Genomic DNA, 27,594 nt, shown 5'->3' with positions numbered 1-27,594 from the left:
GAGGTCTGACCAAAGAGGAGTAAAGTCCGATAATGACTTCACGTGATCTAGACTGTATGCTTCTGTTAATACATCCCAGAATTGTATTTGCCTTTTTTGCTGCTGCATCACACTGTTGACTCATGTTCAGTCTATGATCTATTAGTATACCTAAGTCTTTTTCACATGTACTGTTGCTTAGCTCTATTCCTCCCATTCTGTATATGCTTTTTTCATTTTTATTGCCCAGATGTAGTACTTTGCATTTTTCCCTGTTAAAAACCATTCTGTTGGTTGCTGCCCACTGCTCCAGTTTATTTAGGTCTTTTTGAATCCACTCTCTGTCTTCTCTAGTATTAGCTATCCCTCCTAGCTTTGTGTCATCAGCAAATTTAATCTCTGGTTTCAAGCTTATCTGAAGTCCCTGATGAAAACCCCGGTGGGGTTGAAACGTTGGGCAACTAGATGAGCAACTATATTGGAGAAACAATTAAAGCATCTACTTTTGTATCACAACTATTGATTTTCTACATTTATTGAGAGTGCCGGAATCTTATCATATCTCACCAAGAGGATGACTGACCAAGTTCTCCTCCTCTTCCTCCTCCTCCTCTCTGTCCTCTGGCCATCCACGCTGAACAGACGGTATGACAGCTGTGCAGGTAGTACCGTCTATAGTGCATGAAACTAGCTCCTGTCCTTCCTCCTCCTCCTCCTTTTCCTCATTGTCAACCAATCCACATTGGGATGAGATGAGGCTTGGCTGTGTGTAATCACCCTGTATGGTTCCTTGCTCCATCTCATTGTGCTCCGCCTGCAATGCATCCTCTTTGATTGTGAGCAGAGAGCGTTTTAGAAGACAGAGAAGCGGGATGGTGACGCTAATTATGGCGTCACCGCCGCTCACCATCTTGGTAGAGTCCTCAAATTTTTGGAGGATGGTACATATGTCTGACATCCATGTCCACTCCTGAGGTCTTATGTGAGGAGTCTGAACTGAATACCGACGGCCTTGTTGATGCTGGTACTCATCAACTGCCCTCTTCTGCTCACAAATCCTTCCCAACATCTGCAGTGTAGAGTTCCAACGCGTGGCAACATCACACACCAGTCTGTGAGCCGGAAGCTGCAAACACTGCTGAAACACTGCAAGGGCGGCGGAAGCTGTAGCTGACTTTCTAAAATGGGCACACAGGCGGCGTACTTTAACAAGTAGATCCGGCAGCTCCGGGTAGGATTTGAGAAACCGCTGAATCACGAGGTTAAGCACATGGGCCAGGCATGGTACGTGTGTGAGCTCGCCTCGCCTCAGAGCCGCCACGAGGTTCCAGCCATTGTCACACACGACCATGGTTGGCTGTAGGTTTAGTAGTGTGAGCCACAGATTTGCCTGCTCTTTCAAAGCTGTCCACAACTCTTCAGCCTTGTGCGGTTTTTCACCAAAGCATATTAGCTTCAGCACAGCCTGTTGCCGCTTGGCCGAGGCAGTGCTGCAGTGCTTCCAGCTTGTGACTGATGTGGTCATTTCGGAGATGGAGGCTGAAGAGGAGGAGGAGGCTGAGGAGGATGAGGTGCAGGAGCTGTAGTCCTTCATCAACCCTGATTGACGTAGGGCCCGCAATCCTTGGCGTTGGGAGGACATGTTCCGACCCAAGGTCCAACTGGGTCCCGGCTTCCACTATGTTAACCCAGTGTGCCATCAGTGAGATGTACCATCCCTGCCCACAAGCACTTGTCCACGTGTCCATGGTTAGGTGGACTTTACCGGTAACTGCGTTGTTGAGAGCACGGCTAATGTTTTGGGACACGTGCTTGTGTAATGCGGGGACGACACACCGGGAGAAATAGTGGCGGCTGGGGACCGAGTTCCGAGGGACGGCTGCCGCCATCAGGTTGCGGAATGCTTCCGTCTCCACGAGCCTAAAGGTAACATTTCGAGCGCAAGCAGTCGTGAAATGTGAGAATTTAGTAGTGTGGCCTGTGGGGGTTGGCTGCATATTTGCGCTTGCGTTCCAAGGACTGGGGTATGGACAACTGAACGCTGTGCTGGGACAAGGACATGGACGTGCTTCCTGATGCTGCTACTTGAGAGTGTGCAACAACAGGTGCAGGGCAGGAGGCGTCTTCGCATGCACAATGGACAGGGGATTGGCTTGCATGCACAACAGCGGAAGAAGCAATGGTGCCACCCGCAGACAGTGTTCCTGGACCCTGGGGTTCAGCCCACAAAGTCGGGTGCTTTGCTGCCATGTGCCTGATCATGCTGGTGGTGGTCAGGATGGTCGTTTTGCCATCCCTTCTGATGCTGGCCCGGCACTCACGTATATTCGATCAGTTCATTTATTCCACATGTAGGAAAACTACCATAAGACGTTTCAGCCCCTTGCAGGCTTTTTTCAAGTGAGGATAACAAGACAACTTTCACACATATATAAAGGAATTTAAAGGAAATGACATCATACAAACTTTACAAAACAATATTACAAAAAATATTGTAAAGACTACAACAGAATATAACACAAAATACCACATGTATAAAATAATAATGAAACATTATAGAAAACAAATAATATCTCCATACCAATGCAAAAACAGAAACCCAAATCCTTTTGAAGAGAGAGGCATATTGGATTTTTACTAGTGTTGAGCGAGCACTAAAATGCTCGGGTGCTTGAAGCTCGGGCCAAGCTCGCCGTGATACTCGGGTGCTCGACCCGAGCAACGAGTCCAATGTTAGTCTATGGGAGACTCGAGCATTTTTGCGGTGGCACCCCCGGCAGTCTTTTAAAAGCCTAACAAGTGCCCAAAACGATAGTGACATTGCTCAAATGACATGGGGACAGCATGGGGATCGCCCCAGGAAGCATTTCTGACCCCCAGGTCACTGCTGGCCACAACGTGGTCAGAGGTATTAAGCCACTTTTACGGGCTCACAATAAAACATTCAAAAACGAAAGTGAAACTTTTTTCCTGTGAAATATGTTAAGGAACATCCTTTCCATGGAAAAGACTTGTGTATAAGTTAAAATAAATGACCAAAAACAAAAATACTCCTCCACACCTTCGTCTATGTTCACAAGTAGCATTTTTTATGCGTTTTTGCACTTTTGTATTGCTTTCAACTATGACAAATGCATTCACCGGGAAATGTCATTTTAACATTTTACAACCTTATCTGGCCATGTGCTGTGTGACACATGCATAAAGTGCTGAAAAGACATGAGAACAGCATGGGGAAGACCCCTGGAAGCATCTCTGACTCCCAGGTCACTGTCTAAAAGTGTGCCCATCATAAGTGATCCTTGCCTCATCAGAAGATGCAGACTTGCAACTATCCCCATGCAAGTTCTAGTCCTAGGGCAGTGCTCAATTGTACCTCCCCCATTCCTTGTGTCATCACTGAATTTTGGGTCTTCTATCGTTTGGATTACGAGCTCGGAGAGAATGAAGACACAGGGCAGGATGTTTGTGTCTAAACATACTCTAAAAGCTTTATTACAAAACACAGGGCTAATATACACCCTAAAGGCAGGAAACGGATTTGCCATATATGGTTCGATTATACAGTTTAGCTGAACAAGCGAAAAAAGCTAGTTTCTGTATGCTTTAAAATATTTAATTAGATTTGCTACAAGAAGAAACATCTGGCCAGGGAGAATCACGTTATCTTTTTAGCAAAGACACGCTATTGATACAAGAAGAAACATTCATAGCTGTTGTTTTCACCTAAAATAACTGTCAGACTTATATAGCATAGATGGGGCCTTTAAACTTGAGCGACTCCATCTTCTGCTATAACATTCCATCCTTTTGTTCCTTCATTTATCAATACGAATTTCTATGTTTTCTTTTAGTACAACGCTGAATACACATTAGAAAAAGCTTAAAAACCAAATAAACCGCAAGACACATTAGCAAAACCTGTAAAATAGCTTGTACTATACCAGCCAACCACCCACCAATACCTTTAAACCAATTTGCGGGATTTAGAAAGGAAAATCTCTGTGTGGAATTATTGGCCAAAGTATCTGAACAGTTCACCCAAAAGTTTATCTCTTCCCATGAGACTGGGACAGCGAGAAAGGGTATGCTAGTGGACGTCACAGGGGCATGTGTACATATCCAACAATTAGCAATGGTCTGGTTTTGCTCCTTTAGTCCATCGATTAGAGCAAGATGGTGTCTAATGAATCTATTGTCGTCTCCATCCATGTTGCCTAACCTAGTCCATGCACCTGTGGTCGCAAGTATGCAGGTAAGTATAAACAATGTCATCATTCTTTGTCTGCTGGTTCTCCTAGTATCTTTTTGCAATGGGACGCGTGGATCCAGGTCTCTTTTCCCTCTAGCTTAACGGCTGTACTTGTGGTCAGCAGAACTTGAAAGGGTCCGTCAAACCGTGGATCTAGGCTTTTCCTCACGTGTCTTTTTATAACCACCCAGTCTCCAGGTTGCAGCGTATGGCTGCTAGAGTCTTGATCTGGATCTGGAAGAGAACTGAAGACATTATCATGTACTTGCTTAATCTTTTTGTGTAAAGCCCTCACATAGGAACTTAGCACATGGTTGTTCATTTCTAATGCTTGCGGATAGAAACACCCTAGGCTGGGTACGTTGCCAAACAATATCTCATATGGAGAGAGTCCAGTCTTTCTATTAGGCGTGTATCTTACTGAAAACAGAGCAAGTGGTAAACAGTCCGGCCATGGTTTTCCTGTCTCAGCCATGGCTTTCTGAATTTTTCATTTCAATGTCCCATTCAGTCTTTCCACTTTACCACTACTTTGTGGGTGATATGGGGTATGGAATGCTTGTTGAATTCCTAGAGCTGACATGACTTCATTCATTATTTCACCTGTGAAGTGTGTACCTCTGTCACTCTCAATTACCTCTGGTACCCCATACCTGCAGACCACCTCCGCAAGCAGTTTCTTTGCGGTTGCCGCAGCCGTGGCTTTGGCAATCGGGAAAGCCTCTGGCCATCCTGAGAACAAATCAATACAGACCAACACATATTCCCATGATCCTGACTTTGGCAGCTGAATATAATCAATTTGCAGTCTCTGGAATGGATAGAGGGGCCGGGGGGTGTGTTTGGGTGGTGTTTTAACTACTCTACCCTGATTATATGTAGCACATATCATGCACCCTTGTACCAGGTTTTCAATACAGGTGGAGAATCCTGGTGCCACCCAATGTTTCTGCATCACACTCATCACACCCGTTTTAGATTGGTGTGTCGGCCCATGTAGTATCTGGGCAGCTGCTGGGTACAGTGCCCTTGGAAGCCATCGTCGTGTCCCTTTCCCCCATACCCCATTTGCTTCCTTCAGGCATGCATCTTCCTTTAACCACTTATCAACCTCCTCCTTTTGAGCCTGAGCTTGCATTTGGGATAAGATGTCCTCCGACACAAAGGGGTTTTTAGGGGCACTTAACTGACATACTGTTGACCCTTGTTGTGGCTTACAGGCTGCTGTTTTTGCCGCTGCTTCTGCCATCGCGTTTCCTCTGCTTACCTGGTCGGTGCGTCTGGTATGTGCTCTTACCTTTATGACAGCTACTTGTTTAGGTAGTTGTAGCGCATCAATTAACTGCTGGACCGCATCAGCATTCTTAATGGGGTGTCCTGCTGCCGTCAGGAAACCTCTTGACTTCCATATTGGACCAAAATCATGCGATATACCGAATGCGTACCTAAAATCTGTGTAAATGTTAACAATACTACCTTCCGCTAGTTTACAGGCCTCGGTTAGGGCCCTAAGTTCAGCTTCTTGAGCCGACTGGTGTGGGAGCATTGGTTCTGCCTTGATTACTGCATTGAGGGAGACAACTGCATATCCAGTATGGAAGGTACCTGAATCGTCCTGATGACGGGATCCATCTACAAAAAATTCAAAATCTGCATTTTGTAATTCATGTTCAAATACAGTAGGTAAACCTGCCGTTTCTTGTGCCATCATTTGTACACAGTCATGAGGAACTTCCTCTCTTGGATCTTCCTTAAAAAGCACAGTACCTGACTCCTCCTTTAGATCCGAGAGAGGTAACAAAGTTGCTGGATTCAGGGTAGTACACCTCTGTAAAGAAACATTGGGAGGCATTAACAGTGCACATTGTAACCTAAGATGATGTGCTGCTGAGAGGTGAGCGGGTTGCACTTGATTCAATATAGTGTAGACATCATGAGGTGTTAGAACGGTGAGCGGGTGGTCAAGAACAATGTCTGCGGATTTATGGAGTAATAGTCCAACAGCATGCAGAGCACGTACGCAGGATGGTGCACCTCTGGCTACCGCATCCAATCTGCCACTAAAGTAGGCAACAGGTCTCTGATTATCACCGTGTGTTTGAGTTAAAACTCCTGCTGCATGTCCAGCTTGTTCATGAAGGTACAGAGTAAATGGGAGCTCATAATTAGGGGTACCCAAAGCTGGAGCGGCCAAAATACGGTTCTTGAGAGAATAAAAACAGTCTATTGCCTCTGATGTTAGTACAAAAGGTGTTGGGGTAAGACAGTCATAGAGGGGCTGCATTAAAACAGAGACGGCATGAATCCACTGTCTGCAATAGGAAACAAGTCCAAGAAAAGTTCTGAGGGCTGCAACATTAATGGGGACGGTGAATGCCTGTACTGCTTGTTTGCGTGCATTTGTTAAATGACGAGCTCCTGGTGTAATGCAATGTCCCAAAAAGGTGACCGAAGATTTACAAAACTGAAGCTTATCTTTCGATGCCTTGCAGCCAGCGCGATAGAGAAACAACATAAGCGATATAGTTGCACTATGACATTGTTTCCTGGAGGGGGCACAAATGAGCAGGTCATCGACATATTGCAAAACAACGATATGTGGTTCAGACCATCCTTCCAGTATTTCCTGCAGACTTGCAGTGTACATTGTGGGTGAATTCTGGGCACCCTGTGGCAACACTGTCCATGTATATTGACTACCCTGGAATGTGAAAGCAAACAGGTACTGGCAGTCAGGATGTAATGGTACACTGAAAAATGCATTTGCCAAATCGATCACTGAAAAACAAAGAGAGTTAGAAGATATCTGTGACAGAAGAGTATGCGGGTTGGGCACAACTGGTGTTAGAAGTTCTGTGGCTTTGTTAACCAACCGGAGGTCATGGACCATTCTATATGCGGCTGGTTGTCTTGGCACACTCTTTTTCTTTACTGGGAACAGGGGAGTGTTGCAAGGGGACTGGGTTTTGACTAGGACTCCTCTCTGTAGTAATTTTTGGATCTGCTGGGCTATGGCATTCTCCTGAGCCGAGCTAAGGGGATACTGCCTCTGTTGAGGCAAGATGGCTCCTGGTTTTAATTTCACCATTACTGGTTGAACTCTTAACCTACCAACATCTGTTTTGTCTGAGGCCCAAAAATCATGTGGTACAGCCTGCTCCAATATCGGGGGAAACTCATTTGTCTCTTCTATGCTGGCAATATCTAGTGACATAATTTTGCAAAGGGTACTTGGTTTTAAACCTGGGGTCATGGTGACAGTGCCATCGGGATGATACTCAATATGTGCTTGCAATTGGGACAGCACATCATTTCCCAAAAGGTTACATTGGCCTCGGGGCGATACCATAAGCTGGCTATGTACAGTAGCTCCTTGAATTTGCAGGGGAATTCTCTTGGTGACAGGGAGCAGGACAGACGGGGAATTGAAGGGGGTGGCAATGACATGATGTGAAAAATCAGTGTCAGTATATGGCCAATCACCTTGCGTAATTACTGAATTGTCGGCCCCCGTATCTACTTGGAAATCGATTTCATGTCCCCCTGGTAGGTTCACCTGCACTATACAACTGGGAGTTGGGGGTAAGGAGATGAGGGGGTTCATGTGCAAGCTACCCTCATCCTATGGGGGCGTTGTTTGGTCGGCTGGAGGACCCGTACTCTGAGCATTTGGATACGGGTTGGTCCTACAGTTCTTTCTAAAATGTCCTGGCTTTTTACATCCGTAACACAGTTTCTGTCCTCCTCCTTCAGTCCGTCCTCTGCCTCTGTTGTTTCTGGGGGTCGTCTCTACTATATGTATTCTGGCAGCTCTTTTTGCCTGCGCTATGTCATGCTGTGCCCCCTGAGCTATTCTAGCTAAATCTTCTGCCTTCACTGATCTCCAGTCCGGTCTACTTGCTTTTACCTTCTCTGCAATCTCTTTCTTTAGTCCATTCATGAAAGCACTTGCTAATACCCTCTCACTAGTCTTATTCCCGGGGTTGAACCCCATTTCTGACCAGGTTTTCTTTAGTGCATAGAAATAATCCTTAGGATCTTTCTCCTTTCCCTGCACTCTATCTTCTAGTGTAACTTGCTTTTCTGCTTGCCTGTCTTGACATACTTTTACCAACGCTGCTGCGAATAGGACTCCAGCTGCTGCATCATTATATTCTGCATCTACGGGTCCGGTCCTATTGGCATACTGTTTTTTTGTCTCATCTATCAACCTATCATAGCGGGCTTCATCTGCCAATTTTCCCTTAATTACCCCCTGCAGATCTATTCTAGTGGCATGGTACGTATCCTGTATGGTGGTGATCATTCTAGCGAAACCCATAGGGGACTGGGATGGGTCTGGCAGCTGGGAGATCAGTGCCAACTGCTCTGAAGGACTCCATGGTCTATACATTAACATTGTGCGAGCTTCCTGACCTGGAACCACTGCATCCCCCCCCTTCTGCTGCTGCTGGTGCTCCTGGCACAACTACCGTCCTCATTGGGAATAGACTAGCTGGGTGGGGTCTCGGTCCTCCACATGCCACACAGATGTCTACTGTCAATGGATTCTGCTGTCCACATCTGGGGCAAACCCAACATTTAGGTTCCTGGGAATTCTGGTACTGGGGTGGGGGTGACGTCGGGAGCGGACAGGGAGGAAAATCTGTCATTCCAGTTTTTGTCAGTCTGTAACGTCCGTCTCCTAATTCTTCAATCTTTCCTTCAAAATAAGCGCATGCATTCATCCATACATCTACTGTCCCTAACAGACCCTTATCTTTCAACCATCCATGATAGGAGTTAAAGAAGGATTTCCATTTCTCTCCATTCATCTCTCCATTCTCATTCATTCCCGCTTTACACAATATTTTGTCAATTCCAATCAATGCCTGTTTCCCTTCTCTGCGTACCACTAAGTCTTTGGCTATAATGCCTTCCTTGGCATTTTGGTTCCCCATTTTTTTTCGGTTCTCCTCACCTAGAAGAGACTCCTCAGTCACTTAGACAATGGTCACTTAGACAATGGGCCACAAAGGTTTCTGAACCATTCCACTACTAGCCTCTCTAGGAGTTATACGCCAACCAGAAAAACAGACCAAAAACATCAATCCCGGGACACATCCACAACACAATCATCGGATCCATACTTTCATTCTTAAATTCTCCAAAGGATAGAAGGCAGGACTGTCAATTTATCTGAGGGATTCTACTGGTTCAAAGGGACCTGAGCCAGACAACAATCTGTTGAATTACCTGGGGAGCCGACCGCTCGGGGGTGAGGGAGTCTCTTCTATGCAGTGATATAATTAGGTAGAATATAACAGTTATTCTTACCTCAGCGCTGTATATATCACCAACAGAGAGCTTCACTCGTCCCACGTCTCGGACCGGTCGAGCACCCTTGGGTAGATTAACTCAAAGTCCCTGTTCGAGGCGCCAGCTGTCGTCACTGAATTTTGGGTCTTCTATCCTTTGGATTACGAGCTCGGAGAGAATGAAGACACAGGACAGGATGTTTGTGTCTAAACATACTCTAAAAACTTTATTACAAAACACAGGGCTAATATACACCATAAAGGCAGGAAACGGATTTGCCATATATGGTTCGATTATACAGTTTAGCTGAACAAGCGAAAAAAGCTAGTTTCTGTATGCTTTAAAATATTTAATTAGATTTATCTAGTTAGCAAGGTCATTTCATCTTTCTGCAAGAACACATTATTGTTACAAGAAGAAACATCTGGCCAGGGAGAATCACGTTATCTAATTTAGCAAGGACACGCTATTGATACAAGAAGAAACATTCATAGCTGTTGTTTTCACCTAAAATAACTGTCAGACTTATATAGCATAGATGGGGCCTTTAAACTTGAGCGACTCCATCTTCTGCTATAACACTTGCAATGCAAGCGCAAGTATGCAGCCTGCAATACCATACTGCTTGCTTGCTTGAACTTGAAATTGGGCCTTTTAGGCATGTGGAGGCGGAATCTGGCCACCACGTCATGGCTGTGTTGGCGGCCTGGAATCCATACTCAGTCCCCAGCTGCCCGGCGGCCGGATGTCCATACTCGGTCCCCAGCTGCCCCACGGCCGGGTGTCCACACACGGTCCCCAGCCGCCTGGGGGCAGCCGGGTGTCCATAAACGGTCCCCAGCCGCCCCTATTTCTCCTTGGAACATCCCCCCACACACTTTTCTTAGCCCGGCCTGCTTTAGGCAGCATTGGACGAGCCCACCATAGAACCAGACTCCTCCGGTGGGTCCTGACTTCTCCATCGGTGGAGTTGAGAGTGCCAAGGTGAGGAGCATGATGATGATGACAGAAGTTAGCATCTGCTATGTTTTCTTTTAATGCAAGTGTAAGTGTGCAGTCTGCCACCCACCCACCCCCAGACTGCAATTCCATACTGCTAGCTTGCACTTGAAATGGGGCCTTTTAGTTTGGAGGAGGCTGAAGCTGGCCACTACCTCATGGCTGCTTCGGCAGCGAGGTATCCATACTCAGTCCCCAGCCGCCCCTATTTGTCCTGGTGTGCCTTATACATAAGATTAAGCGCGTATACCAAAACATTACCTGTGCCCTCACCAGTGCATTTAGTGGGAAGGAGAGCCTATTCCGCTGTAGTGTGTGCATGCCAAACCCCTGTTCATGGTACATGCGAAGATGCCTCCCACCTTGCACCTGTCGTTGCAGACTTGCAACTATCCCCATTCAAGTCCTTGTCCCAGGGCAGTGTTCAATTGTACCTCTCCCATTCCTTGCAATGCAAGCGCAAGTATGCAGCCTGCCACCCACCCACCCCCAGGCTGTAATACCATACTGCTTGCTTGCTTGCACTTTAAATTGGGCCTTTTAGGCATGTGGAGGCGGAATCTGGCCACCACGCCATGGCTGTGTCGGCGGCCTGGTATCCATACTCAGTCCCCAGCCGCCTAGTGGCCGGGTGTCCCCACTTGCTCCCCAGCCTCCAGGGGGTGGCCGGGTGTCCATACTCAGTCCCCAGCCACCCCTATTTGTCCCGGTAACCTTTCCCACACTTTTCTTAGCCTGGCCTGCTTTAGGGCAGCATTGGCCGAGCCCACCGGACTATCAGACTCCTCCGGTGGGCCCTGCCTTCTCCATCAGGGGAGTTGAGAGTGCCAAGGTGAGGAGCATGATGAGGATGATAGAAGTTAGCATCTGCTTTGTTTTGTTGTAATGCAAGCGCATGTATGTAGTAGCGGCTAGGCCTGAGGTGGTCAACGTTTTGGCGCATATCCTACCTCCTCCGAGGATTGCTGGATGTTTTCCTGCTACTATCCAAGTTCTATGACTCCCGTTAAAACAAAGCTTCAGGTGATAAATGATGGATGAGGTAGTGGCAAAGGAGAAAGAGCAGGAGGAACAGGGACCATTCACATCAATATCAGACCAGTCAACCAGATATGTCTTGTAGAATATGTTTCTGTAACAAAAGGAGCGGTTCGGCTACACAGTTATAGGGCATACAGTGAGTGCAATGCCTACCAAAAATTTCGAGGCACTCCAATGCCCCTTGGAAATGACATGGAGATCAGAGGGCGTTAACTAAACCTTTTTTTCCATTTATAGCAACTGGGTCTCCTGTGCACTGTTGGTCTAAGCAGTGAATGGAAGGCTTTCCAAAAATTATGAGGAACTGCAATGCCCCTTACAAGAGCCATGTGTGGCACCCCAGGGGTCTGGTCACCACAGTAATAGAGATATTACGTCGGAGAGCAAGTGGGAGGTTTCCTGGTTAGAATCCCTTAAACACGCAACATCCTCCTGCCCCAGTCCTGGGAGGGGAGAATTCTGCCCTTATAAACTGGATCTGGGGCGGGGTTGAGTGAGTCAGAGAACAGAGAACAGTCAGAGTCAGAGTGAGAGCAAGGGAAAGTAACAGCAAGGAGCTCTGTAGGAGCTAGGAGCTAAAGACTAGGGGCTGGAAGCTGAGCAGAGCTCACCCTGGCAGAAGACAATAGGAACCGGACACAGGAGTCCGAGGCTGTGAGGACTTATATATCCAGCAGCAGAAACCAGCCGGCAGGGGATTTCAGGTCCTCTGGCCATAGAAGCCCGGAGGCTCAGTCACAAGCAAGGGACCAGCACCGCCGTCATGGAGCGGAGGCTAACAGAAGGCCCCAAGTCACCAGCCATACGGGTGAGCACTACATGGTACACTCAGGGACGTGGGCTACTTCTACCCGCTTACAGCAAGGTAGCCAGGAAGAGTGCAGACAGACGGGGAAGCCTGCAACTCCACCTGGCCAGGGGAACTCCTGCTTGCTCACAGACTGACCAGGCCTCTTATGCTAGCCAGTACTCCCGGGAGGGTCTACCTTATAATCATCAGTAAAGACCCTGAACGGCACTGCAAAGACTCTGAGTCGTTCCTGCTGCGCTCGTGCACCATCACCCCCATCATCCACACTCACTGCCCTGAGGCTATACTCCTTCCGTGAGGAGTTATCCCATTCTTTGCTGCGCACACAACACCAGCCTCAGCGGTCTGCCTCGCAGCGGTGGTACTCCCTGACCGCAATCCACGGGTGGCGCAGTAGGACAATTAACCTCAAAACCTAAGAAAGACTGCCACTGGTTTGACTAGCCTGAGCCACGGGACCGGGTCACCGCCACGGAGACTATAGACCCCAGAGACCCGGCACCGGGTATCCCACACACATGTACACACGGCCCAGGGGGCGCGTCACATGCAGTACAGCATATTACAAATATAAGTCCCATTATTGGGGAGTGGGTCTCCCATAGTATTTGCTTATGCCTTGCAAGCAAAAGCTACCAAAAATTAGGACGGAGCAACTTGCAATGCCCCTTACAAGAGCCATGCAGTACAGCATATTACAAACATAAGTCCCATTATTGGGGAGTTGGTCTCCCATAGTATTTGCTTATGTCTTGCAAGCAAAAGCTGCCAAAAATTAGGACGGAGCAACTTGCAATGCCCCTTACAAGAGCCATGCAGTACAGCATATTACAAACATAAGTCCCATTATTGGGGAGTGGGTCTCCCATAGTATTTGCTTATGCCTTGCAAGCAAAAGCTGCCAAAAATTAGGACGGAGCAACTTGCAATGCCCCTTACAAGAGCCATGCAGTAAAGCATATTACAAACATAAGTCCCATTATTGGGGAGTGGGTCTCCCATAGTATTTGCTTATGCCTTGCAAGCAAAAGCTACCAAAAATTAGGACGGAACAACTTGCAATGCCCCTTACAAGAGCCATGCAGTACAGCATATTACAAACATAAGTCCCATTATTGGGGAGTGGGTGTCCCATAGTATTTGCTTATGCCTTGCAAGCAAAAGCTGCCAAAAATAAGGACGGAGGAACTTGCAATGCTGGCACCCTGGTGGTATAGTGGTGGTGGAGGCTGAGGATAAGGAGAAGAAGATAAAACAGCCGAAACGAGGAAGCGTATACCCATGTGTTGGTGTAAAGCGGTGCATGTGAATACACCTCCCGAAATAACACAGTGGATTTGACTTTATGTTACTCTGCTGTCATTTGGTGGTGATGGCCCAATCCAGCCCTTGTTCATTTTGATAAGGGTCAGCTTGTCAGCATTGTCAGTTGACAGGCGAGTGCGCTTATCAGTTATAATTCCCCCAGCGGCACTAAAAACACGCTCCGATAACACGCTAGCGGCAGGGCAGGCCAGGACCTCCAAGGCGTACAGAGCGAGTTCATTCCAAGTGTCCAGCTTGGATACCCAATAATTAAAAGGCACAGAGTAATCACGGAGGATGCTGGTACGGTTGGCAAGGTACTCCCTCACCATCTTTTGAAACTTTCCACTCCTTGTGAGAGTACCCCGCACCTCAGGGCCTGTAAGCTGGGCGGGTGTCAGAAAACTGTCATAGAACGTTGACAGTGATCCCCTGCCTCTGCTGGATTGGAGTTGCATCTCTCTCGCCTGTACGCCTTGGTTGGGCAACGAACTGTGACCTCTGCCGCTAGCGTGTTCAGATGGGAATTTTTTTTAAGAGTTCTGCAGCAAGGGCCTTCTGGTACTGCCCCATTTTTGTAGACCTCTCCACCTCAGGAATAAGAGAGTGAAAGTTCTCCTTGTAGCGGGGGTCTACAAGTGTCACCAACCAGTAATGACTGTCACCCAACATTTTGACAACGCGAGGGTCACGGTTAAGGCAGCGTAACATAAAGTCAGCCATGCGTGCCAGACTGGTAACGGGCAAGATTTCCGTGTCCTCACCAAGATGACGACTGACCATGCTCTCCTCCTCCTCCTCCTCTTCCTCCTCCCCCCTGTCCTCAGGCCACCCACGCTGAACCGACGGTATGACACTTGTACAGGTAATACCGTCTACAACGCATGATAGCAGCTCCTGTTCTGCCTCCTCCTCCTCCTCTCCCTCATTGTCCCCCAATGCACGTTGGGATGAGATGAGGCTGGGCTGTGTGTAATCGCCCGTTACGGCTTCTTGATCCATCTCATCATACTCTGGCTGCAATGCCTCCTCTTTAATTCTCTGCAGAGAGCGTTGCAAAAGACAGACAAGTGGGATGCTGACACTAATGATGGCGTCATCGCCACTCACCATCTTGGTGGCCTCCTCAAAGTTTGTCAGGATGGTACATATGTCAGACATCCAAGTCCACTCCTGAGTTCTTATGTGTGGAGCCTGACCTGAATATCGACGGCCTTGTTGCAGCTGGTACTCCACAACTGCTCTCTTCTGCTCACAAATCCTTTGCAACATGTGGAGGGTAGAGTTCCAACATGTGGGGACATCACACACCAGTCGGTGTGCCGGAAGCTGAAAACGCTGCTGCAACACAGCAAGGGCGGCGGAAGCTGTAGCCGACTTGTGAAAATGAGCTGACAGGCGGCGTACTTTCACGAGCAGATCTGGCAACTCGGGGTACGATTTAAGAAACCGCTGAACCATGAGGTTAAGCACATGAGCCAGGCATGGTACGTGTGTGATCTCACCTCGCCTCAGAGCCGCCACCAGGTTACGGCCATTGTCACACACGACCATGCCGGGATGTAGGTTCAGCGGTCTCAGCCACAGATCTGCCTGCTCTTTCACAGCTGTCCACAACTCACAAGCAGTGTGAGGTTTATCACCTAAGCTTATGAGTTTCAGCACAGCCTGTTGCCGCTCGGCGGAGGCAGTACTGCAATGCTTCCAGCTTGTAACTGATGTGGTGATATCTGAGATGGAGGCTGAACATGAGGAGGAGGAGGAGGATGCGCAGGAGCTGTCCACTGTGGGGGCAGCTCTGACTGACATAGGGCCCGCAATCCTCGGTGTGGGGAGGATGTGTTCCGTCCCAAGGTCCGACTGGGTCCCGGCTTCCACTATGTTTACCCAGTGTGCCGTCAGAGAGATGTACCGTCCCTGGCCACAAGCACTTGTCCACGGGTCCATTGTCAGGTGGACTCTCCCAGTAACTGCGATGTTGAGGGCACGGCAGGTGCTTTGGGACACGTGCTTGTGTAGTGCGGCGATGGCACACCGGGCAAAATAGTGTCGGCTGGGGACTGAGTACCGAGGGACGGCCACCGCCATAAGGATTCCGTCTCCACCAGCCTAAAAGGCAGCATTTCCAACGCAAGCAGTCGTGAAATGTGCGAATTTAGGACTGTGGCCTGTGGGGCGTTAGCTGCGAATTTCGGCTTTCGTTCAAAGCTCTGGGATATGGACAATTGAACGCTGCGGTGGGACGTGGACGTGGACGTTGATGCTGTTTCTTGAGAAACTGCCATAACAAGTGAAGACTGAGAGGAGGGGGCATCTTTACATGCAGTATGGACAGGGGATTGCCTTGCACACACAACAGGGGGTTCTATTGCACGCACAACAGTGGAACAAGCAGTAGTGACACCCGCTGACACTGGTCGTGGACCCTGGGTTTCGCCCCACAAAGTCGGGTGCTTTGCTGCCATGTGCCTGATCATGCTGGTGGTGGTCAGGCTGGTAGTTTTGTCACCCCTGCTGATGCTGGCATGGCAGGTGGAACATATGGCCTTTTTGGGGTTATCAGCAGAGTCTTTAAAAAAATTCCAGACTCTGGAAGACCTACCGCTTGTACTGGCAACGTCCCTCGTGTTGGTGTTACGGGGAACGGTTGCCTGCCTTCTGTCTGCGGCCACCACACTGCTTCTTCCTGCCTGTTGGGGTACTCTGCCTCCCTCCCCCTGTGTGCTGCTGGCCTCACTCTGCATGTCCTCCTTCCACGTTGGGTCAGTTACTAGATCATCCACCACCTCCTCCTCTTCCACTTGCGCACCACGATCCTCCTCCTCACTTCCTGGCAACTGTGTCTCGTCATCATAGACCTCTTGTGACAGATTGCCAACGTTGACTTCCTGTGGCCGTGGCTGTTCAAATATTTGGGCATCGCAACATGGGATCTCCTCTTCCACCACTTCAAGCGTATCAGGCGAGGGGCCCAAATATGGAAATGGACCAGTGAACAGCTCTTCAGAGTGTCCAAGTGTGGGATCACTTGCTGTCTGACGACACTCGGCATGGTGGGAGGAAGGAGCATCAGGGTGAGGAGGAGTATGTGGTCGAGACTCACGGCTACTAAGAGTTGACCGTGTGGAAGACAGACCGGAGATGGTGGTGCCCAGGTAACTGGAAGTATTATCTGCTATCCAATTAATAACCTGTTCACACTGATCAGTTCTCAATACTGGTGTTGTTCTGTGCTTCCCTAGTAATTCGGTCACGAAGTGGGAGCGAGAAGATGTGGCTGTTGGTTGTGGCACATTTTCACCTTGGCCACGGCCCCATCCTCTGCACGAACCATCACCAGAATGTCCACTTCCACGTCCCTTGCCACGCGCCTTGCCCATTGTAAATTAAGTAAAATAGCTTACACTTGCACTATCAATGGAAAAAGGGTAATAAAGAGTAGATTAGAACCGTGGAAGAGGAAAACCACAGTTATTGTTTACTGGGGTATACCACACTTTTTTAAATAGAGATATTTGCGGCTGAACAGTGAGCGACACACTCAAACTGCTTTTTTTTAGATACCAAAGGCCCAAAACTGGATAGTACAGCGATTTGACCCGTGGAACTGCGAAACCACACTGGGATGTCGGGCCTACACAAGACTATTTTCAACAGATATATTTTTGTGTCACAACAGTCAGGAGACACTACTGTTTTTCTTTACGGAAAATATACCAAAACCTGAATAATAGAGATTTTTTACCGTGGGATGGCAAAACCACAGTTATTGTTTACTGGGGTATACCACACTTTTTTAAATAGAGATATTTGTGGCTGAACAGTGAGTGACACATTCAAACTGCTTTTTTTTTAGATACCAAAGGCCCAAAACTGGATAGTACAGCGATTTGACCCGTGGAACTGTGAAACCACACTGGGATGTTGGGCCTACACAAGACTATTTTCAACAGATATATTTTTGTGTCACAACAGTCAGGAGACACTACTGTTTTTCTTTACGGAAAATATACCAAAACCTGAATAATAGAGATTTTTTACCGTGGGATGGCAAAACCACAGTTATTGTTTACTGGGGTATACCACACTTTTTTAAATAGAGATATTTGCGGCTGAACAGTGAGCGACACACTCAAACTGTTTTTTTTTTAGATACAAATGGCCCAAAATGGATAATACAGAGGTTTGAACTGTGGAAGTGCAAAACAACACTTCTGTTTCTCTAGCCTACACCAGACTATTTTCAACAGTTATATTTGTGTCTGAAAAATCAGAGACACGCTTTTTTTTTGGGGGGGGGGGAGGGGACACACACCAAAAGGTTAATAAGATGGGTATTTGTACAGTGTGAAGGAGGAAAAAAAAGGAGGATTTAGATGAAACAAAAAGGATTTTTCCTGGCCCCCGACACCTGGTGCTAAGTCCAGCAATTTCAGCAACAGGAGCACACAGGACTGTAATGCAGCGTTTGCTGGTATAACCACTGTGTCTCCTATACAGCCTGCCTGCCTGATATCTGGGATGGATATTAGTCCTGAAAAGGACTGTTTGTTTGTTCTGGCAGCCTTTACAGACCCTACACTAACTATTTTGCAGTTTATATCTTTCCCTAAATCAGCAGCGCTGTCCCTACACTGTCTAATCCGGAGCGACTGTATCCAAGATGGCCGCGCCCGGTTTTAAATACACGAGGTGACGCTGTACAGCCAGCCAATCACTGTAATGCCCACAACCAACATGGCTGCTGCATTACAGTGACTGGCTGGCAATCCCTGCATGTTCATTGGCTCTGTAAAGAGCGCCAAACATGCAGGGCGGAGATCCGAGCTCCCGCCCGAGTAACCTGGAAATGCTCGGTGCTCTCCGAACATCGGGCGAGTACCGAGCAGTGTCGAGCATGTTCGCTCAACACTAATTTTTACACTTAACAGTTTATTTCCTAATGGTCTGAACAGGGACTATAATGTAAGTCAAATGTTCTAAAATTTCTACTCTTTTTCCTCATTTTTAGACTATTCAAAATCAATGAACATTTTTTCTGGATATTACAGTATTGGATGAGGTCAATGAAAAGGCGATCTGCGGATATGGCTATATTCTGCAGTAGTGTAACATATTATTTGGGGTATGAAATTATATGTTTCTGAGATTCTTTATCTTGTATCACCTTGAGCTAATTTATCCTTACAATAGGATCAATGGCAGGAATGATCATAAACATGATTTGATAGAAATATCATAGATGGTGATGTTATAATTGTGATATGATTCTATACAGAAAGATTTTGTTATTGGTGCCTACTGCCTATACATAAAGATCAGTCTTTTCACATATTGAATTCAGAGAGCATTATAAGGTGAATAATAAAAAATTCTTCAGCTAGATATGATGTTTATATAAAAAATTCTTCATGAAATAATCGTGGTTTGCGATGTTGTAATTGAGACATAATTATATATGACATGATTTGATTATTGGTAGTGTTTTAAAGATTAGTGTCAATAGATTGGGGCTACTAATTATGTGGAGTGAGCATTATAAAATTAATAATAAAAATCATAAAATTAATAATAAAAAGTTATAAAAAGTTTTTTATATATAAAAATTATAATAAGTGATGTTCAAAAAATATTCTATACAATTATATCATTTGTGGATGTTCTATTCATATATTCTAATTAGGTGTATCCGATAATTAAAAATCCTGATATATGAAAACATTTAGGTTTCTGTTTTTGTATTGGTATGGAGATATTATTTGTTTTATATAATGTTTCATTATTATTTTATACATGTTGTATTTTGTGTTATATTCTGTTGTTGTCTTTACAATATTTTTTGTAATATTTTTTGCAAAGTTTGTATGTCATTTCCTTTAAATTCCTTTATATATGTGTGAAAGTTGTCTTGTTATCCACAATTGAAAAAAGCCTGCAAGGGGCTGAAACGTCTTGTGGTAGTTTTCCTACATGTGGAATAAATGAACTGATCGAATATATGTGAGTGTCGGGATTTCTTCACCTTGCTTGTAATCTCTCCACGTGCACCACTATTACTAACGAGGACTGCGGAGTGCCAACTATTTCTTTGTATTTAAGAAACAACCAAACTCGGGAAGACCTAACAGTTGTACTGGCAACTTCCTTCTTGTTGGTGTTACGGGGAACGGTTGCCTGCCTTCTGTCTGTGGCCATCACATTGCTTCTTCCTGCCTGTTGGGATGCTCTGCCTCCCTCCCCCTGAGTGCTGCTGTCCTTGCTCGGCATGTCCTCCTGCCAGGTTGGGTCAGTTACTATATCATCCACCACCTCGTCTTCTACTTCCACACCCTGGTCCTCCTCCTGACTTTCTGGCAATTGTGTCTCATCATCGTCCACCTCTTGTGACACTTTCCCACCGTCGCCTTCGTGTGACCGTGGCTGCTCAAATATTTGGGCATCGCTACACGCGATCTCCTCTTGCCCCACTTCAAGTGGACCGGGCGAGAGGCCCGAATCTATAAATGGAAAAGTGAACAGCTCTTCAGAGTGTCCAAGTGTGGGATCAGTTGTCTCTGGGTACTCTGCATGGTGGGAGGAAGGAGGATCAGGGTGAGGAATATGCGGTCCAGACTCACGGCTACTCAGACTTGACTGTGTGGAAGACAGGGTGGTGGTGGTGGTGGCTAAGTGACTGGAAGCATTATCCGCTATCTAACCAACAACTTTTTGACACTGCTCTGGGTTCAATAGTGGTGTGCTGCAGTCCCCTAGAAATTGGGACAGGAAGGCCAGGTGAGAAGATGTGGGTGTTTGTTGTGGCACAATTTCGGCTTGCCCACGGCCTTGTCCTCGGCCTCTGCATGCACCATTACCATCATGTCCAGTTCCCCATCCCTTGCCACATGCCTTGCCCATTTTAAATGGAGGACAGTATCTTCCACGCTCACTACCAATGATTGAGTTTGGAGCGAACTTATATGTGATCCGTGTGATAGAGAAAACAGAGTTTTAAATACCTGTGTTATGATCTGCAACATGTACTAAGGAAAGATAAGGGATAACTGTCCCTACAGTAAAACTAAGCTGAATCCCTACGATGTAGCGGGCTGCCTGTTCCTAGTGAACAGACCCACCTTAGTCCTCGGCTAGTCTGAACGAAGACCTATTGTTAGAACCTTGCTCTTAGTTTTTTTTTCCTTTGCTGGTCACATGACCTTGTTGGCCTATTTAAGCCTGCTCCGCCCTTCTGGCTTTGCTGGACTTCATTGTATATCTACTTTCTAGCTAGCCTGTGCTCTGTGTCTTGCTCTGTTAGTTTGCTTGGTCTACTGACCTCTATGTTCTATATATTTTGTTTGTTCGTCTGTCTGCTACTATTTCTGTTAGGAGGTGTCCCATATTCCTCCCAGTCCTTAGTACTTGTAGGGATTCCTTCCCCACATCTATAGGTCTCCGTACAGACTAGCTTAGGACTTTAGCAGGTCTGATCGCAGGATCAGGTCCCCTGTTACATCGTAGGGATTAAGCTTAGTTCTATCGTAGGGACAGATCTCCTCTCTTTCCTTAGCTCTGGTAGCAGAACATAACAGTAAGTCCAGCCAGCAAATTCTCTAAGGAAAGATTTTTCTGTTCCATCATGGTGTCGGTTCAGGATTTGGCTCATCGCCTGCAGGGACTCTCTCTGGAGGTGGCCGAGCTCCGTCAGCATGTGAGTAACTGTCCTGGAGCACATTTCTTGGAGCCTAAGGTATGTTTGCCGGATTTATTTTTTGGTGAACACCGAGAATTTTTTTCATTTAAAAATGCTTGCTTATTGTATTTTCGTTTGAGACCTAAGTCCTCTGGGGATGAATCCCAGCGCGTAGGGTTCATAATGTCACTTTTGCGCAAAAAGCCTCAGGAGTGGGCCTTTTCTTTGCAACCTAGTGATACATGCTTCAGATCAGTGGATAGTTTTTTTTCTGCTTTGGGACTATTATATGATGATCCTGACCGTGTCGCATCAGCTGAGACTGAGTTGAGACGTTTAAAACAGGGATCAGGTAATGTGGAAAAATATTGTACTCATTTCCGTCGTTGGTCTACTCAAACAGGGTGGAACGATTCTGCTCTGAAAAGTCTATTTCTTGCTGGGCTCAGTGAAAGGGTTAAAGACCTGCTAATTGCTTATCCTACACCTGAAGATTTGCAACAGGCTATGCAATTAGCTATACGGGTGGATAGAAGACTGCGTGCAAGGGTTAATGAGAGCAAATCCTCTGCTATGTCAGTTTCTGGTTATGAGAATGTGTGTACTAACAGTGGTGAACCGATGGAGATTGGATCGGTGGCACCTCGCTCTCAAGAAAAGACCGTTGATTTTCTGAAGGCTTGTGTTTCTATTGCGGAAAATCTGGTCATTTGATTAAAGGCTGTGAGCTTCGTATGAAGAAAGAAAAAAAAAATGGTCAGTCACGCCCGTATTGCCTGTTTAAATTCCAAGGGTATATTTTTAGCTGCTTCCACGATTGCTCAGAAAAAATTAATGGAATTTCGGGTGTTTGTTGATTGCGGGTCTACTCTGAATGTAATTGATGGGGGATTCGTGGAAATACTCAATTTAAAACCTGAACCTTTATCATCCCCCATTGCTGTGGTTTCTGTGGATGGTTCCCCTTTGAAGAATATTACTCTCAAGGTCTGTGAATTTCCTCTCACTATTAATGGTGTTCACCATGAGAAATTGGATTTGGTAGTGTTGAATAACTTGCCTTCTCCAGTAATATTGGGATTGCCCTGGTTAAAATTTCACAATCCTGTACTGGATTGGTCTACCAGTGAAATTAAATCCTGGAGCCATAAATGTTATGACAAGTGTTGTAACGGGCGTATTGCAGCTTTGGATAGGGGAGAATTGCCTGTTCCTATTCAGGATTTTTGGAGAGTTTTTTCTGAGAAGGAATCGCAGGTTTTGCCTCCCCATAGAGACTATGATTGTTCTGTTGAATTTGTCCCTGGAGCGACTCTTCCTAAAAGTCGTTTATTTAACCTTACTATTCCTGAGAGGAAGGCTTTGGAGGAATACATACAGACAAGTTTGGCCGCCGGTCACATTAGGCCCTCTAAGTCTCCTGTGGCGGTTGGATTTTTTTTTGTAAAAAAAAAGGACGGCGGTTTACGTCCTTGTCTGGATTTTCGTGAGATTAACAAAATTACTGTACGCAATCCTTACCCACTGCCATTGATTCCTGATCTGTTTAACCAGTTAATGGGGGCCAAGTGGTTCTCTAAAATTGACCTTAAGGGGGCATACAATCTGTTGCGCATGAAGGAGGGTGACGAATGGAAGACTGCTTTTAACACTCCTGTGGGTCATTTTGAGAATCTGGTTATGCCTTTTGGTCTTACTAATGCTCCTGCATTTTTTCAGAATCGGATTAATGACATCCTTAGACCTTTGATCGGCAAAAATGTGGTTGTGTATTTGGATGACATTTTGATTTATTCGCCGGATCTGGAGTCTCATTGGCGGAGCGTGCGTGAGGTATTACAGTTATTAATGGACAATTCGCTTTTTGCTAAGCTGGAGAAATGTGAGTTCGCTGTACAGAGAATTAGTTTTTTGGGCTACATTATCTCCAGCAAAGGTTTTGAGATGGATCCGGTTAAGGTTCAGGCTGTGCAGGAATGGCCTAGGCCTATTGGTTTGAAATCGATACAGAAGTTTTTGGGTTTCGCCAATTACTACAGAAAATTCATAAAAAATTTTTCTAGTATTGTCAAACCTCTGACTGATCTCACCAGGAAAGGTGCTGATGCGGTTCAGTGGTCTTCTGAGGCCATTGAAGCTTTTGTGTATCTCAAGGAGAGGTTCACCTCTGCTCCCATCCTTATGCAGCCTGATGTTACTAGGCCGTTTTTGGTTGAGGTTGATGCTTCCTCTGTGGGGGTTGGCACAGTATTGTCTCAGGATAACGGGGATGGATTACATCCCTGTGCCTTTTTTTCAAAAAATTTTTCGGAGACTGAACTGAATTACGATATTGGTAATCGGGAATTATTGGCTATTAAACTCGCATTTGAACACTGGCGCCACTTCTTGGAAGGTGCGGAATTTCCCGTTCAGGTTCTTACGGATCATAAAAATCTGATATATCTTGATGCTGCCAAGCGCCTGAATGCCCGTCAGGCTAGGTGGGCACTGTTTTTCTCGCGGTTTAATTTCTCCGTTACTTACATTCCTGGTACTAAGAATGTTAAGGCGGATGCCTTGTCTCGCAGTTTTTCTCCCATAGTCGGTGCTGAGAAAGAGGGGAACATTTTACAAGAAGGTGTTGTGATAGCTGCTTTGGACTCCGTTTTGGAAAATGAGATTCTTAAAGCACAGGAGAATGCCCCTTCTAACACTCCTCATGGGAGGTTGTTTGTGCCTGGGACCTTTAGGAGAGATTTGTTTGTTGAGTGTCACGAATCTCGGTTGGCAGGTCATCCCGGAATCTCTGAGACCAAGAGACTGGTGGGTCGCAGTTTTTGGTGGCCTGGATGGCAGAAGGAAGTCATTAAGTGGGTGCGTCAATGTACTATATGTGCTAGATCTAAGTCCTCACATACTCCTGCTGCGGGGTTGCTTTGTCCTTTGGAGGTTCCCAGTGCTCCTTGGACACATTTGGCTATGGACTTTATAACTGACCTTCCCCCCTCTGAGGGTTTTACTGTCATCTGGGTGGTCGTGGACCGTTTTAGCAAGATGTGTCACTTGGTTCCTTTCGTCAAACTGCCCTGCGCTAAAACTCTCGCTAAGGCCTTTGTCAAGGAAATTGTCAGACTTCATGGCGTTCCTACTGACATTGTTTCTGATAGGGGTCCTCAGTTCGTGGCTCGTTTTTGGCGTGCCTTTTGTGATAGGTTGGGAGTTCATTTGTCGTTCTCGTCCGGATATCATCCTGAATCTAATGGCCAGACAGAAAGGAAAAACCAGGATGTTGAGCAGTTCTTGCGTTGTTTTGTGGCAGACAATCAAGAGGGGTGGTCTGAGTTTCTGCCACTTGCTGAATTTGCTCTGAACAATCATACATCTTCTTCTGCTGGTTGTTCGCCTTTTTTTTGTTGTTCTGGGAGACATCCGTCGTTTGGGTCGTTCTCCAAGTTGGGATCTGCCGTGCCTGAGGAGGAGAATTTTTCCGGTGATTTGGAGAGAGTTTGGACGGATGTGCGTGGTAATCTTCAGGAGGCCAACAGAAAATCTAAAGACTACTTTGATAGGAAACGACAGGAGGTTTTGTTCGCTGTTGGTGACATGGTTTGGTTGTCCTCTAGGAATCTGCGATTGAGGATTCCTTCAAAGAAATTGGGTCCCAAGTTTGTAGGGCCCTTTAAGGTGCTTCAGGTTGTCAACCAATCTGCTGTTAGGTTGGAGGTTCCTACCTCCTGGAGAATTAATCCGGTATTTCATGTCTCTCTGTTGAAAAAAGCTGTTGTATCGGATTGTGACGCCTCTGCCTCTGTTCCTCCGGTGGTGGAGGACGGGGAATATGAAATTTCTCGCATCCTTAACTCTAGACGGTATAGAGGTAGTTTGCAGTATCTTGTGGCCTGGAAAGGTTTCGGTCCCGAGGATAACTCTTGGGTGAGGTCGGATGATGTTTCCGCGTCCAGACTTATCAGAGCGTTTCACAGGAGATTTCCTGATAAGCCTGGTCCTAGGGGATCCGGAGGATCCTCTTAGAAGGGGGGGTACTGTTAGAACCTTGCTCTTAGGTTTTTTTTCCTTTGCTGGTCACATGACCTTGTTGGCCTATTTAATCCTGCTCCGCCCTTCTGGCTTTGCTGGACTTCATTGTATATCTACTTTCTAGCTAGCCTGTGCTCTGTGTCTTGCTCTGTTAGTTTGCTTGGTCTACTGACCTCTATGTTCTATATATTTTGTTTGTTCGTCTGTCTGCTACTATTTCTGTTAGGAGGTGTCCCATATTCCTCCCAGTCCTTAGTACTTGTAGGGATTCCTTCCCCACATCTATAGGTCTCCGTACAGACTAGCTTAGGACTTTAGCAGGTCTGATCGCAGGATCAGGTCCCCTGTTACATCGTAGGGATTAAGCTTAGTTCTATCGTAGGGACAGATCTCCTCTCTTTCCTTAGCTCTGGTAGCAGAACATAACACCTATAGCATTAGGGGAGGGGTCCCTAAAAGAACTAAGGACTGGAACAAAAAATGGGACACCTCCTAAACAAAGAAGTTGCTGCAGAACACAAAAAGACAAACAGACAAAAAGGTACTAGAGGTCCCAGAAGGACCAAGCAAACTGACAGAGAAAGGCACAGAAGCACCTGGCTAGAGAAACAGTCAAACACTGAAGTCCAGCACAGCCAAAAGGGCGGAGCTGGAATATAAAGGCAGATGGTCACGTGACCGCAAAACACAAGATGGAAAACAAACAGAAGGGTTCTAACAACCTGGCCTGTAGGTAAGTAGTTTGAACAGCAAACTGCGGTGAATTGCTTCACTGACACACTAAAGGAAATTTTTAATGGAGACCAGAAATGGCAGTATTTTTTGACAACGTATATGTGATCCGTTTGACGGAGAAAACAGAGTTTTAAATACCTGGCCTGTAGGTAAGAGGTTTGAACAGCAAACTGCGGTGAATTGTTTCAATGACACACTAAAGGAAATTTTTAATGAAGGCTAGAAATGGCAGTATTTTCTGATCCAAAGAAAAGTATTCCTGGCCCCTGAGACCTGGGCCTTTGTATAGAAATATCAAACAGCAGCAGAAGGCAGAATTGGAATGGAGCCTCTTGTGCTATATGCACTGCAGTCTGCTATATACACCGCCTGCCTATACACCCTGCCTGCCTGATATCTCTGCAGATGGATTAGTCCTCAGAAGGACTGTTTGTTAAGATGGATATGTGTAATGTACGTTTTTTTCTCCCTACACTACCTAATACACAAGCAAATCTGTCCCTGACGCAGCAGCACCTCTCCTAAAACGAGCAAATGGCGCAGAAAAACGGTGTTCTTTGGATTGCTTTTTAAGCAAATAATGAGGATTAAGATCCAAAGAAAAGTATTACTGGCCCCTGAGACCTGGGCCTTTGTATAGAAATATCTAACAGCAGCAGAAGGCAGAATTGCAATGGAGCCTCTTGTGCTATATGCATTGCAGCCTGCTATATACACCGCCTGCCTATACACCCTGCCTGCCTGATATCTCTGCAGATGGATTAGTCCTCAGAAGGACTGTTTGTTAAGATGGATATGTGTAATGTACGTTTTTTCTCCCTACACTACCTAATACACGATCAAATCTCTCCCTGACACAGCAGCAGCTCTCCCTACACTGTCTGATCCGGAGTGACTGTGACGAGCATGGTGGCGCCAGGTCTGATATATACCTGATGATGCTGTGCGGCCAGCCAATCACTGTAATGCCCACAACCAACATGGCTACGGCATTACAGTGCATGGCAGGCAATCCCTGCATGTTCATTGGCTCTCTAAAGAGTGCCAAACATGCAGGGAGGTGACCCGAGTTGCCGCCCGAGCAACCCGGAAATACTCGACGAGCTCCGAGCATGTCGAGCAGTGAGATGCTCGGGCGAGCACCAAGCAGTAGCGAGCATGCTCGCTCGCTCATCACTACTAGAGAAAATATATGGATAGATAGATGATAGATAGCCATATGGATGGATAGCTGGAGGGATAGATGAAAGGATGGATGGATGGATAGATAGATAGATAGATAGATAGATAGATAGATAGATAGATAGAGGGATGAATGGATAGATAGAGGGATAAATGAAAGGATAGATGAACGGATAGATAGAGGGATAGATAGATGGATAGATAGATTGATGAATACATGGAGGGATAGATAGAGTGTGATAGACAGATAACAGCTACAGACAGCAAATTGTACATTGCACATATCGCACATGTAGTTCA

General features: G+C 46.3%; 1 long non-coding RNA gene across 1 annotated transcript in view; it reads left to right on the top strand.

The window, feature by feature from the left end:
* LOC141153555 (uncharacterized) overlaps positions 1 to 27,594 on the top strand; it is a 133,317-nt gene that overhangs the window by 56,553 nt on the left and 49,170 nt on the right. The window lies entirely within an intron of this gene.

The sequence above is a fragment of the Phyllobates terribilis genome, unplaced genomic scaffold, assembly GCF_046119375.1.
Source record: "Phyllobates terribilis strain yellow unplaced genomic scaffold, ASM4611937v1 Scaffold_1__5_contigs__length_1240528914, whole genome shotgun sequence".
In the NCBI taxonomy this organism is placed as follows: Eukaryota; Metazoa; Chordata; class Amphibia; order Anura; family Dendrobatidae; genus Phyllobates; species Phyllobates terribilis.
This window is presented reverse-complemented; position numbering and strand designations above follow the sequence as displayed.